The sequence below is a fragment of the Caretta caretta genome, chromosome 7 (genome assembly GCF_965140235.1).
Source record: "Caretta caretta isolate rCarCar2 chromosome 7, rCarCar1.hap1, whole genome shotgun sequence".
NCBI classification, from domain to species: domain Eukaryota; kingdom Metazoa; phylum Chordata; order Testudines; family Cheloniidae; genus Caretta; species Caretta caretta.
In genome coordinates, this window is record NC_134212.1 from 59,887,286 (window position 1) to 59,901,445 (window position 14,160).

Sequence of the window (14,160 nt, forward strand, 5' to 3'; positions counted from 1 at the left end):
CTTGCTCTTGTAAAAAGTGCCACAGGATCTTTTCTGGCCACTTGAAGCACTGGCAGAATTGCTTCTAAGGGTTATTTGAGACAGAGACACCATGCATGGAACTCAGCAGGTTGGGTCTACACTAGAAAGTTAGATCAGCTTACCTACATCGATCAGCACTATGAAAAAAACGTCATGCCCTGTGCAATGTACTTAAGCTGGACTCCACCCTGGTGTTGACACTCCTTGGTCAACAGAAGAATTCTTCCATCGACCTAGCTACTGCCTCTTGGGGAGGTGGATTTACTACAGCAACTGACGAACCCCTTCCATCGCTGTAGAAACTGTGGATGCCTCAGCTGCTGCTGTGCCACTGTAGCATTTCTAGTATAGAGATATCCTCAGAGTGTCTATTTCAGAAAGATAAAGGGTTGAGGAGAAGAAGGACTTCCCAATAGCCTGGGACTTGGCAAATCTGTTTTAGCTCCCACCTCTGCCACAGACTCCCTCTGTGACCTAGGGCAAATCCCTTCGTCTGACTGTGCTCCTGTTCCCCACCTGTACAATGGGGATAATAGTGCTGCTCTACTGCAGGGATGTTGTGAGGATAAATACAGTAAAGACTGGGAGTTGCTCAGATACTGCAGTGATGAGGCCATCTTAGATAGGTGGTTTTGAAACTTTGACTCTAGGGAGTTTGTGTATTTCAGGCCAGTTTAGACCGTAGAGTTGTTCCCTTGTAGAACAGACTTTTCTCTGCAGTGCTGCACGTGGTTTTGTAGTCATCTCTTTTCTAGCGGAAAATGTGTGGGTGTTTTGAGACAAGTTGCAGATTTTAAAAAATGGGTTATTTTAAACCATTTTATTGACCCGTGAGGATAATGGAAAATAAAGTAAATATAACAAGGTAACAATAGTTCACCTGTTCCCAGGCCCGCCAATGGGTGGGGGGGGGCAAAGGGGGCAATGGCTCAGGGGCCCCTGGTCACCGCTGCCAGCAGCGCAGCCGGGCTAAGGCAAGCTTCCTGCCTGCCCTTGCTCCGCACCACTCCCGGAAGTGGTCGGCACGTCCCTGCAGCCCCTGGAGAGAGGGGTCTCCGCATGCCACCGCCACTCCGAACACCAACTACACAACTCCCATTGGCCAGGAACTGCAGCCAATGGGAACTGCAGGGGCGGTGCCTGCGGGCAGTGGCGCACGGAGACCCCTTGGGTCCCCGCCTAGGAGCTCCTGCCAGAGGGGTGCGCCGGTCGCTTTTGGGAGCCACCCCTGACTCCCTCCTTCACCCCAACCCCATGCCGCAGCATAGAGTCCACACCCCTCACCCAAACTCCCTCCCAGAGCCTGCACCCCGCACCCACTCCCGCACCCAAACTGCATCCCAGAGCCTACATCCTGCACCCCCTCCCTCACCCCAACCCCTTGCCCCAGCCTAGTGAAAGTGAGTGAGGGTGGGAGAGAGCAAGCGACAGAAGGAGGGGGGATGGAGTGGGCAGAGGGCAGGGCCTCGGAGAAGGAACGGGACAGAGGCATGGTCTCAGGGAAGGGGCGGGGAAAGGGCAGGCAACGGTATTTGGGTTTCCATGATTAGACAGTTGGCAACCCTACTGGGTGGGCATGTGGAAGCCCTGACCACACCGGCAGCTTGCTGGGCACCAGCCAGCGCAGGTGCAGCACCACCCAAATGTCAGCTGGACCGCATCCGTGCGGGCACAGCTTGTGCGTGCATGGGGGCCCATTGACTGTTCTGCTGAAGCCTGGAATTGCTGTCACTGGGCCTGTCTGTTCCACAGTTTGCTTCAGTGAAGTGCCACAGAAACAGGAAGAAATTATCTCTAATAAAGAGGACACATTTATAGTGCACGCTTTATCCCAAATCACTTTACTGATTGGACAGGCTGCATACAGAACATTTTGTTCATTATGAGAGAGATGTGTGGTAGGTGGATAGCAGAGTTCAAGCAACTGACTGCCTACTAATCCTCTGTCTTCCTATTCATGCTAGCCAAGGATAACGTCTTTCATCTTCATGCTTCTCACCCTGTCTCCACAAATGAAGTTCTAACAGGGCAGTCAGCTGTCAAACCTTTCTCCACTTCATCCCATCCGAGAGCAGCTTCTTTCTGCTCCCCCAGCTCTCTTGCCGATGTGAGGCTATGTATGCCCCACATCCTCACTCTTGCAGCCCCCAACTCAGCCTTGGGAATATACAGATTGCAACAATCTCTCCAGTGCAATTTACCTGACAGCTCTTTTCAATGTCATCTCTGTGGCACGACCGAAGGACCCACAGGGGTGCAGTTAACAAGAGAGTAGCTTAAGTGAGCTCTAGTGGTGCCCCAAGCATTTAAAACATTGGTATGATTCTTTTGCCTAATTTGTGATATTTCTAACATGCCCACTACTGTGGCCTTTCTGCACCAGACATAAAGTTAAGAGTTTCAGTGCATTTCTTCATCAAGGACCAGCTACTGTTACTTAGAGATATTTTTATCTTCTCCCATCTCCTCCTCATAGTCACCTGGCCTTGAGAAATGATACTTAGTTTTCTTTAACTCTCATTGGGGGAAGGCTTTTGTGACTAGCTCTGAAAATGATGAGGATTGAACTTATTCCGATCAACAAGCAACGGTGCAGAAAACACTCTTCCCCCTGCTCCTCAGGAGTCTCAACACTGCCTAGCTTCTAGCCCTTTAATGGCCGTAAAGATTAGCAACTTGAGATATAGCCAAAATTGGCTGAGGTACCAGGGCAGGGTGTATAGCATCTGTGTGATGTACTCTTGCCTGTCTTTCTTGCTCAAAAGATAGGTTAAAAGTAAGCACCTTCATCCTAGCCAGTGAGCAAAAGATATTTGCATTAGTAGCCTATGTTGCCATCTTCTAAGTACAAGGAATGAAACTTTGTAATAATTGCTACAACAAATCTAAAGTATGGAGCACACAGCCTTTGTGCCAAGTGAGAAAGAGCGTGACCAGGGAGCATTTAAGGACAGAGCAACATGAAGCTGTTGTCAAAGCTAAACAGCTGCACAGAGGGGCAGTCTCTGTTTTCCAGAAGCTGATTAATGAGGAGCAAAACTATAAGCAAAGACTGTCGTGGAAAAAAACATACAGAGCTTTACGAGTTGCCAAAAGAGGCACTTTCAAATAAAAAGTTCCTTCCTTCCCAAGCTTGAGAAGAAAATGAGTTAATGGAGGGCTTCCCATTGGAAAGATGGCCAGATGTCAGTCCACCAGTAAGGGGCCATGGTCCCACATTAAATATTATTACTACTAAGGCAGGCAGCAATCACTGTAGCACCACTGAAGTGTATTGTAGATAGATTATAAAAAGAAGGACCCCTGCCACCCAAAGCTTGTTCACAGGTGAGCCACCTGCAGTACAAAAACCCCAGCCTTATCCAGGGGTGAATTTACAACATCGTTATCCTCAGCAGTGTTAAATGGTTCTGTCTTGTAAATACCTGGGAGTCGGAACCTAATCATCATTTAAACATGCTTCCAGAGCATGCCACAATCATGGACTGCACATTTCAGAGACTGTAGAAATACTGTTAGTTATTGTCTATGGTGTACAACAGAATCCGTTTGAAGCTGCATCCCCAGTGTGGTTATTTTCATGGGGTAGACTGATATCCTTCACACACACACCACCCCCAGATCTAAAGATGTAGAGGCATTAGCGCCAAATTCTGCTCTTGGTGAACATCGTAGGGTGGCTGGCCCCATTAAGGGGAAATGGGACCTAAGCCCACTTGTGACAAGAGCCACTTACCTCCCCAGGTGGGTAATAATGAAGTAATGAGACCATGTGATTAATTTGCACCAGACAGCGAGGGAAGAGAGAAGGGAGGAAAGGACAGTCCCTTAGGAAAGGGAGCTGAACTTCACCTAAGCGGGGCTAGGAGTGCCACATAGGACAGAAGTCTGAGAAGATACAACTGTGCTGAGGAAGCAACTGCAGGTGTGTGCTGCAAGGAGAAAGACCAGCTCCTGTGGCAAGGAAGTGAACTGAGCCCAGCAGTGGGAGGGGAAGAGAGGAGAGTAGGTGAACTCCGAAGGGAAGAGAAATCTTCAAGGAGAAGTGGCTGTGCCCAGCTTGGCAGTGGGGTGGAAACTCTATTGCTTGTTTCAGAGTAACAGCCGTGTTAGTCTGTATTCGCAAAAAGAAAAGGAGTACTTGTGGCACCTCAGAGACTAACCAATTTATTTGAGCATAAGCTTTCGTGAGCTACAGCTCACTTCATCGGCTGCATACTGTGGAAACTGCAGAAGACATTATATACACAGAGACCATGAAACAATACCTCCTCCCACCCCACTCTCCTGCTGGTAATAGCTTATCTAAAGTGATCACTCTCCTTACAATGTGTATGATAATCAAGTTGGGCCATTTCCAGCACAAATCCAGGTTTTCTCACCCTCTGCCCCCCCCCCCCCCCCCAAACTCACTCTCCTGCTGGTAATAGCTTATCCAAAGTGACCACTTTCCTTACAATGTGTATGAAAATCAAGGTGGGCCATTTCCAGCACAAATCCAGGTCTTCTCACCCCCTCCCTCCCCCCTCCCCCCTACAAACTCACTCTCCTGCTGGTAATAGCTCATCCAAACTGACCACTCTCCTTACAATGTGTATGATAATCAAGGTGGGCCATTTCCAGCATAAATCCAAGTTTAACCAGAACGTCTGAGGGGGGGGGGGGTAGGAAAAAACAAGGGGAAATAGGTTACCTTGCATAATGACTTAGCCACTCCCAGTCTCTATTTAAGCCTAAGTTAATAGTATCCAATTTGCAAATGAATTCCAATTCAGCAGTTTCTCGCTGGAGTCTGGTTTTGAAGTTTTTTTGTTGTAAGATAGCGACCTTCATGTCTGTAATTGCGTGACCAGAGAGATTGAAGTGTTCTCCAACTGGTTTATGAATGTTATAATTCTTGACATCTGATTTGTGTCCATTTATTCTTTTACGTAGAGACTGTCCAGTTTAACCAATGTACATGGCAGAGGGGCATTGCTGGCACATGATGGCATATATCACATTGGTGGATGTGCAGGTGAACGAGCCTCTGATAGTGTGGCTGATGTGATTAGGCCCTGTGATGGTGTCCCCTGAATAGCTCTGTGGGCACAGTTGGCAACGGGCTTTGTTGCAAGGATAGGTTCCTGGGTTAGTGGTTCTGTTGTGTGGTGTGTGGTTGTTGGTGAGTATTTGCTATTGCTTGTGTTCTGTTTCTGAAAGACTCTGGGTAAGTTTTGATTAACTGGACCCCAGCAAGGGGAATGTTTTAAGTATTTGGACTGTGTAGGCTGCTTTTAAGGGGCGCTGAGCAGAAGAGGAAACTGAGGCAGGTGCTGCAGACATCCCCAGGCTGTGAGGAGATGCTTAGGAGATGGCTGACCCTGTTACAGTGCCATTCGTGCAATTTCTTTGGAGCCAGTGGTGGTGTTACTTGGGTGTAACTATCAGTATTCTATTGCTGGAGACTAGAAAGTGAAGGGAAATAGTGTCCCTCTCTTCACTGTCAGTACCTTTATGGCTAGTTGGCAAGGCTGCCTGCAATGTGTTTAGTTTATTAAACCAGAAAAAGATTAGTTTTCTGGACAGGGTGGATTTTGTTTGTGTCTTTTATTGTTGTCTTTTCAACGTAGTTGTAGTGCTCTCCCCGTGGTTTGCCCTAATCTGTGTGCATTAAAGATGACACTTCATCCTTGCTGGAGGTGACCCAGGCAGCTTTTGAGAGAGTAATTATGCTCTTTGATCTGAACTAATGATACCGGGAAATTAAATTCTGGGAGCTTCCTCCCATTCCCTCTTCCATGTGGGATTACTGGCAGAGTGTCTAAAGCAACTGCTCGGAGCTCAGCTGTTCATGGATGGCTGTGGAAGCTGTCAGGGTTCCCTCCCCACTCTGAACTCTAGGGTACAGATGTGGGGACCCGCATGAAAGACCCCCTAAGGTTATTTCTAACAGCTTAGGTTAAAACTTCCCCAAGGCACAAACTCTTTGCCCTTGGAGGGTACGCTGCCACCACCAAGTGATTTAACAAAGAATCAGGGACAGGACCACTTGGAGTTCCTATTCCCCCAAAATATCCCCCCAAGCCCTTACACCCCCTTTCCTGGGGAGGCTTGAGAATAATATCCTAACCAATTGGTTACAAAGTGATCACTGACCCAAACTCCTGGGTCTTAGGATAATGGAGAAATCAGTCATGTTCTTAAAAAGAAACAGAACTTTAATTAAAGAAAAGGTAAAAAAATCACCTCTGTAAAATCAGGATGGTAAGTACTTTACAGAATAACAAAAAACTCAAAAACACAGAGGATTTCCTTTCTAGGCAAAACTTAAAGTTACAAAAACAGAGATAAACCTCCCTCTTAGCACAGGGAAAATTCACAAGCTAAAACAAAAGATAACCTAACTCATTTCTTTCCTATTACTTACTATTTCTGCAATACTAGATGCTTAGTTCAGATATAGCTTAGGGAGATGTATTTTTCCCTGCCCTGTTTCCTGGCTGGCTCCGAGAGACACAGACAAAAAACCTTCCCCCACAGATCTGAAAGTATCTTCTCCCCTTATTGGTCCTTGTGGTCAAGTGCCAACCAAGTTATCTGAGCTTCTTAACCCTTTACAGCTAAAAGAGGAATTAACCCTTTACAGGCTAAAGAGGGATTTTATGCTACCCTTAGCTGTATGTTTATGACAGAGGCACTGCACAAACAGAGGTCTAGGAGGAAGCTCAAATAGGAAAACAACTTGGAAAGGAGCAACTTGATGCTTTGCCTTTGAAATCCTTAATGAAAAGGCTGATACTAGACTTCCCTGTCAGTGACAAGACTTAAAGGGACAGCAACCTCTCTATTCTGTTTTGTACAATAAAATATTGTCCTTAAAACTGAGGGCATGGCTACCTGCAGATGTAGAGCTAAACCAGCCTTCATAGAGTGCAGTAGGGAAAGCGCTGCAGTCTGTCCACACTGACAACTTCAAGCGCACTAGCATGGCCACATTTGCAGCACTTGCAGCAGCATTGGGAGTGGTGCATTATGGGCAGCTATCCCAGCATGCAAGTGACTGCAATGTGCTTTTCAAATGGGGTGGGGGGGGGGTGGAGTGAGACAGGGAGTGTGTTGTGTCTATGTGGAGGGAGAGAGAGTGGGTTTTTGGGGGGCTGAGAGCATGTCAGCATGCTGTCTTGTAAGTTCAGACAGCAGCAGACCCCGCTTTCTCCCCCCGCCTCTCTCTCACACACAGCACTCCACAGTAATGGTTGCTTTGTCTCGGAGCAGATAAGCAGCCGGCTGTCAGAAACAGAGCTCTGAAAGGGCATATCTGCATTCCTACAGCGATTCAAAAACAACAAGAGTGGCCACTTGATTTAAGGGGATTATGGGACATTTCCGGAGGCTGATCAGAGCATAGTAATGCAACACCTCGTTCACACTGACGCCTGGGCATTGTAGCTAAGGCGCAGCAAACGTTATTCCACTCGCTGAGGTGGAGTACCAGGAGCGCTCTAGCTGTGGAGTCAGAGCGCTCTACGTGCCTTGCCAGTGTGGACGGGGAGTGAGCTAGTGTGCCCGGGGCTCCTTTATTGCGCTCTAACTCGCAAGTGTAACCAAGCCCTGAGACTGAGGATAAGGTGTGAGGGGCAAAAAAGAGGTATTTCCCACTCCTGGGATCTTACCTCTAGCAACGTGACTTGTTTCAGGCATGTGTGCCATTGGCTGTTGGTATTCTGGAAGTGGGTGAGAATTATTAGCTGTGGCCTGGTTGCGCTGTTCTATTTACATTAAGCCAAATCCTGAATTCCTTGCTTGGTTTTTACTGAGACCCAATCCCCATTGACTTTAGTAAGAATTTTGACAGAGTAAAGGCCAAATGAGGACCTTAGGACTTGGTCTATTACTAGTTTCAGAGGAACAGCCGTGTTAGTCTGTATTCGCAAAAAGAAAAGGAGTACTTGTGGCACCTTAGAGACTAACCAATTTATTTGAGCATGAGCTTTCGTGAGTTACAGCATGCATCTGATGAAGTGAGCTGTAGCTCACGAAAGCTCATGCTCAAATAAATTGGTTAGTCTCTAAGGTGCCACAAGTACTCCTGGTCTATTACTAGGAATCTGTCTCTATGTATTGAGTCCTGCAGTTATTCTGCACCTGAGTTTCCACTGATTCCAAAGGGGTCCCACCCATGAATACTATGGAATCATGCCCTAAGAAAATGGCCCCCGTTCTACTACACTTCTGAAATGAGCAACCCAGGGACTCCCCACACATGTTGAGGTGGCTTTGAGATAGTAACAATCCTCTGCCTAAGGAACAGTTATTATTTATATAGCACTCTCAGTGGATGCAGCACTTTACTAAATATCTAAAGACACTCCGTGTCCCAAAGAGCTTGGGCAAAGATTTTCATTTATTCATTATTTAAAGCCAGAAGGAACCATTAGATCATCTAGTCTGACCTCCTGCATAGCACAGGCTAGAGAATTTCTGAGTTCTTGCATCGAGCCCATACCTTGTGGTTGAGCTAGAGCCTCTCTCTTTAGAAAGAGCTCTCATTTTGACTTAAAGATCTCAAGTGACGGAGAACCCACCACTTCCCTTGGTGAATCGTTCCAGTGGTTAACTACCCTCATTCTTAAAAATCTGTGTCTTTTCCTCTAGCCTTTTCTCTAGCTTTAAAAAAACAGGATCCTAAAGTTAGGGTCTTAAATCCATATTTAGACATCTAAATAAGTGCCCTAACTTTTGAGAAGTGCTGAGTACCCAACAGTCCCTTTAAGGATCTTCAGCCTGGAAGGCCTACCAGAGCTGGGCAGAAGGAATTTTAGTCTAAGGAAGTATAGCATCTCCAGCTTTCATCATCCTTGCAGTATCAGAAGTAGGTCTGAGCTTATTATAGTCCTGGCAGGCTCCTGGCCCAGCAGTGGGAGTGCTACCCCCGGAGTCACAGTGATACTTTTAAAACAAAATACCAGAACTAGAGAGTTATGATGAAAATAGAAAAATTGTTTAGGCTGATGCATTACTTCTCAAGAGGGCATAAATGTTGGCACCATTGGCAGAAATGGGAATTCTATCCACAGAAATAAAGCTTCTTTATTTCTCTGTACCAGGAAGTCGAGTGGCAAGTAGCTCTCAGAGCCATGCCAGGGTAATCAATCTGAGAGAGATGCTAATTATGTGACAATTTGTATAGCTGGTAGGCAACAGCACGTCTTACTCCAGATATTGCTGAGGAATAGAAAATTGTTTTCCCTGCCACAATACAGCTTAGAAATTAAAAGCAAAAATCTAGTGCTAATGCAACATTAAGCGTGGAAGACCAAGGATTTAGATGTGAGCAAATTTGAGAAGCTAAGATTTTCCCCACATTAACTTGGCTATATTACATATCCTATATATCTACAGGACTGTACGTTTGTCACAGTTCAGGGCAACTGCATGTGTATTTCCCCTCAGTGGTTCAGCAGGAGCACCCACTCTTGGCTTCCAGCTCCCCAGCCATTGCCTCTCTTGGGTGGAGACTTGCGTCTTATTCCCCACTGTCCGGGGTATGTCCAGGATGAACAGTTCCCTGCCTTCACTGTGTTTGTGCTCTCTTCAGAGACTGATCGGAGTGACAGCTACAGATGTGAGTTACCACGCAGTTCTGTCCAAGCAAGCCTATTTTATTCTTAAGGTAAAAAACATTACAGAGAAAACATGTTATAAACAAATAAAAACCCCTACGTGCATGCTAATAAGCTTACCAGAGTTCATCCCCACTCTGGATGGGCTCTGGCAAGAGCAGTCTTTAATCACCCCACGCTAGGTGTTTCTTTGTGGTTACAAGTTCATAGAATCATAAAATGTAGGACTGGATTGGACCTCGATAGATCATCTAGTCCAGTCCTGCGCACACAGGCAGGATTAAGCATTATCCAGATGATCCCTTTTCATCACGGCTTCTACTCAGAACAAGCACACCAATGACAAATTTAGCCCATCCTCTTCATACAGATGAGGCCTCTTTGATCTGGAGTTTCCAGCAGCAGATTATTAGTATAGAATGGGTCACACCCTGTCAAGGTTCCTACCCCACTCTGAACTCTAAGGTACAGATGTGGGGACCTGCATGAAAACCTCCTAACCTTACTTTCACCAGCTTAGGTTAAAACTTCCCCAAGGTACAAATTAATTTTATCCCTTGTCCATGGATCTCCACTGCCACCACCAAACTCTAACTGGGTTTACCGGGAAACGTAGTTTGGACACGTCTGTGTTAGCCGACAGCCAAGGATGTTTGGTGAGGTGCCAGCTATGCCCGTTTATACCATCCGTGACTTTAACCGCTAGGATGCACTGTCCCTTCGCGGCGGGCAGCCCGGGCTAGGCTGACGGATGCCCCAAGGTCCTAACCACCCGTGACTTTAACTGCTAGAGCTCAGAGCTCCTTCGCAGCGGGCAGCCAGGATTGACTGACAGGTGCCCCAGAGTTTGCCCCGTGGAGGCGGCACAACTCAACGCTAGGCTCTTAGTACTCTCACCTAATGGCCAGGCTTTAGAGCCAAAACAGCTGAGGTTCTTTAATGGTGTTGGCTGCTTTACAGTAAACCAGAGAAAACAAGTCAGGCTTATGCACAAATGGTTACCAAAATTTATTAAGCTAGATTCTAATCATGTGGTTACAAAATTGCTAGTGCCTACTTATTTAAATGTAGAGATGTTACACACACAAACAAGTTACAAAACTGAAGCCACAATCCCAAAGAAAGAAAACAAAGTATAGAGCTCTATTTCAAAATATGTGTACACTAAAGATAGGAGATCAGGTGTGGGTGCTTCTTACCCTCCTTGCATCTCTCGATTCCAGCGGTGCCAAGCCAGGATCGGTCACTCAATTCCACGGAAAGACGAATAAGGGACACCAATTTGCATGGGTGACCACAGACCCAAACCCTTCGATCTGAGAACAATGAAAAAGCATTCAGTTCTCTTACAAGAAGACTTTTAATAGAAGTAAAGAAATCCCCTCTGTAAAATCAGGATGGTAGATACCTTACAGGGTAATTAGATTCAAAACATAGAGAATCCCTCTAGGCAAAACCTTAAGTTACAAAAAAGACACACAGACAGGAATAGTCATTCTATTCAGCACAGTTCTTTTCTCAGCCATTTAAAGAAATCATAATCTAACACATACCTAGCTAGATTACTTACTAAAGTTCTAAGACTCCATTCCTGGTCTATCCCCAGCAAAAGCAACAGACAGACAGACAGAGACCCTTTGTTTCTCCCCCTCCACCCAGCTTTTGAAAGTATCTTGTCTCCTCATTGGTCATTTTGGTCAGGTGCCAGCGAGGTTACCTTTAGCTTCTTAACCCTTTACAGGTGAGAGGATTTTTTCCTCTGGCTAGGAGGGATTTTAAAGGGGTTTACCCTTCCCTTTATATTTATGATACCTTCAGGACAGAATCTTCAAAAGGTTGGCTTGGGAGGGGAGAACTTGTGTTCCCGTCACTGCAATGTATTTCCTACAAAATCCACTTCACACACATTGTTCCTCTGGCATTCCTGAGGTTGCATTAATCTTGTCTTACTGCTAAAGATGTTCTATGCAATGTCAGGATAATGCATAAAGATTTGCATTCTAATACAATGTACCGCAAAGGTACAAACCTTATTGAGTTATGGTTAACTTTTATTGAATGACAATATCCTGAATGAACTTAAATCTGTCACAATGCTAACAGAAAACATCCCAGGGCTTATGACACTCCATCAGTAGATCTCAAAACTCTTTATGAAGCATCATTATCCCCACATTTCAGATGGGGAAACTGAGGCACAGAGGTGCAGTGACTTACTCAGGGTCACTTGGCAGGCCAGTGGCAGAACCAGGAATAGAGTCCAGTGTCTTGAATCATAGTCCAGTGAATGAGCTTCTAGGCCATGTTACTGTGTACTGAGCTTTAAGTATCCCAGATTTTCTGGAAAGTTCCACATTTGAATTGAATCCTGCATGCAAGTGAGGGTATGTCTACACTGGTAGAGTTACATCGCCGGCAGTTACATCACCGCTCAGAGAGCTCTGAAGGGAAGCTGCTGTTGTGTGTTCACACTGTCAGCTGACTGTGCAATAGCATGTTCACGCTTGCGGCATTTGCATTGGTATTTGGAGCGGTGCACTCTGGGCAGCTATCCCACAGAGCATCTCTTCCTCTTCTGTCCCTAAGAGTTGTTGAAAGGCGGAGGGCGTTTCAGGGCATCCTGGGTCCTGTCCCAATGCCCTGCGATGCATTGCTTCGCATCCCAGCAATCCCTGTGCTTCTGTCCGCATTTGGTGCCATCTTTCAACAGTTTGTATGCTGAGCGCTCTGCCTCTTAGGTCTGCAGGAATGGATCCCGCACTGTTGACCAATATGCTGCTCACTCTCACTAACACATCACAAGTGGCAGTGGAGTTATTCCTTAAATTACAAAGGTAAGAGGAGTAGGTGCTGTCCACAGTGGAATGCTGCTTTTGGGCTTGGGAAACAAACACTGAGTAGTGGGATCACATCATCATGCATGTCTGAGATGACGAGCAGTGGCTGCAGAACTTTCAGATGAGGAAAGCCACATTCATGGGACTGTGTGATGAGCTCGCCTCAGCCCTGTGGCACAAGGACACGAGAATGAGAGCTGCCCTGTCATTGGAGAAGCGTGTGGCGATTGCACTGTTGAAGCTGGCTACTCCAGACTGCTACCGATTGGCCGCTGACCTGTTCAGAGTGGGAAAGTCGACCTTTGGACTCGTGTTGATGGAAGCATCCAAGGTTATTAATCATATCCGGCTCCGAAAGACCGTGATTCTGGCAATGTGTGTGACATTGTGGATGGCTTTGCACAAATGGGTTTCCCTAACTGCGGAGGGGCAATAGATGGCACACATGTTCCAATTCTGACACCAGACTACCTAGCCAACAAGTACATTAATCAGAAGGGGTATTTCTTTATGGTTCTCCAGGCGCTTGTGGATCACTGTGGGTATTTCATGGACACTAACGCAGACTGGTCCTGAAAGGTGCATGACACACACATCTTTTGGAACACTGGCCTATTCAGGAAGCTGCAAGCAGGGACTTTCTTCCCAGACCAGAAGATTACTGTAGGGGAAGTCAAAATGCCCATTGTGATCCTGGGAGACCCTGCCAATTCCTTAATGCCGTGGCTTATGAAGCCATAGACGGGGATCCTTGACAGTAGCAAGGAGTGGTTCAACAACAGGCTGAGCAAGTGCAGAATGACTGTTGAGTGTGCTTTTGGCTGTTTTAAGGCCCGCTGGTGCTGCCTATATGGAAGGCTGGACCTGGCCGATGACAATATTCCTATGCTTATAGCCGCATGCTGTACGCGTCATAATATTTGTGAAGGGAAGGGTGAAAGCTTCACTCAGAGCTGGACTGCTGAGGCTCAGCACCTGGAGGCTGGACTAGAACAGCCAGAGACCAGGGCTATTAAAGGGGCACAGTGCGGGGCTATAAGGATCAGGGATCCTTGAGGCAGCAATTTGAAGCTGAAACTAATATTTGTTGCTATGCTCGGGAGTGCAGAGCTTGTTATGCTAGGAGGTGATTGTGATTTGCAGACGATGTACTATGAAGGTTTAAGAAAATTGCCTGTTGCTTTGCAGGGCTCTGTTTGCTTTCAATTAATAAAATAAAGATTGCTTTCAAACCAAAACAATTCTTTTATTAAAAAACAACCACCAGAGGAGAGAGACAAACAAAAAACCACATTAGCACTGTGGGGGATGGGGGAATGGAGGGTCCCAGGAGGAGGTGGGGTCCCGGGACTGTTAAAGGTTTGTGTATGTCCAGGTAGCATATGCAACCTTGTCCTTTGGAGTACAATGCAGTGGATACTGTACTTCAGCAGGACTAAACTGCAGAGGGACGGGTGTTGAGTGCAGTGGGTACTGGGAGTCCACAGCGCTGGACTGTGATGGGGCAGGAGTGGAATGCAGTGGGTACAGACTGGAGCTAGGAGGTTGATAAGAGTGTGTTGGTGGTGTCTGGGGGGCACATGGGAAAGGGTTTTGCGATAGCGGCTGCAGAGGAGGGCAGGCACGCAGCTGCTCGGTTTGCAGTGCTAATAGCTAGTGCGGGGCCTTACAATCATTACTGAACCTGCGGCAGCGGA